We start from the raw sequence: 1470 nt of genomic DNA, 5'->3' as shown, positions 1-1470 counted from the left end.
TGTAGTATTAGATATAACATAAACTATGTACTGTACTTAATAATAGTGTGTCAATATTGGTTTATAATTGTAACATTACACCAGTACAAGATGTTAACAATAGTGAACGCTGTAGAGGCAGAGGGAGAGAGAAGCAGTATATGATCAGTGCTTTTTGTTTAGTTTTTCTGTATACCTGAAACTGCTCTAATAAATAAAGTCTCCTATTGGAAACATACTGATCAATCTATATATGTGTATTTTTAAAATTTCAAGTGTACAGCTTGGTGGCATTAATTAGTTTGCACTGTTATGCAGTCATCACCACTATTTCCAAAATGTTCTCATTATCCCAGGGAGAAACTCGACTCCCTACTCCTCCCTCAGCCCCTGGTAACATCTAATCTACTTGTCTCTATAAATTGGTCTATTCTGGATATTTAATGTAAGGGAAGTTACAATAACATTCTCAAGATTTATTAAACACAAAGGTGTTGCATCTTTAAATTTCATGACACCATGTGGTGCTAGGGAAACCACATTATCCTAAAGGTGTAGAAACAAAAGTATCTGTGCCCTCAGGAAGCCACCAGAGTGACCAGGATTCTTGAGTTCTGCTTTGTAGTGTGTAGATGATAAAGAACGTGAGTTTCCCCACCTTTTTTCACACACTCGTTAGATGACAGCTTTTTTTTTTAAATAACTTTTTATTCTATTTATTTTTATGTGGTGCTGAGGATTGAATCCAGTGCCTCATGTGTGCTCGACCACTGAACCACAAACTCAGCCCAGATGATATAGCTTTTTTTAACTTTAACACTTTAGTAAATGTTAAAGGCTGTTTTGGCCTGTTTTTATCTTTTAGAATGTTTTGCACTTTTCTCACATAATATTAAGACTGAAGATGGAATTCATGTGAAATAAGCAAGTGATAATTGGTCATAAGTCATTTTTAATACATCACAGCTAAATTACTGTATTATAGGTGCACCTGAAATCAGCCATAGCAGAATTGATTGAAATGCCCCATTAAATTAGGTGTTTTAGTCAGCTTTTTTTGCTCCTGTGACCAAAAGACCTGACAAACAATTTTAGAGGAAAAGTTTATTTGGGGCTCACAGTTTCAGAGGTCTCAGTCCATGTACATGGCTGACCTCCATTCCTTGGGGCTGAAGGTGAGGCTGAATATCATGGTGGAAGAGTGTGATGGAGGGAGGTGGCTCAGGACATCACACCAGGAAACAGCACTCTTCCCAACATGGCAAAATATAAACCCCAAAGGCACACACCCAGTGACCCACCTCCTCCAGCCACACCCTACTTGCCTATAGTACAACCCAGCAAATTCCTGTAGGGGCTAATGCACTGATTAGGTCCCAGCTGTCATAACCCAACCATTTCACCTCTGCCTTCTTGCAGTGTCCCACACATGAGCTTTTGGGGGACATTGGGCATCTAAACCATGACACTGGGGTCAAGAGAAAAGTTCTT

This window comes from Spermophilus citellus (genome assembly GCF_964194105.1).
Source record: "Spermophilus citellus genome assembly, chromosome: 1".
NCBI lineage: Eukaryota > Metazoa > Chordata > Mammalia > Rodentia > Sciuridae > Spermophilus > Spermophilus citellus.
This window is presented reverse-complemented; position numbering follows the sequence as displayed.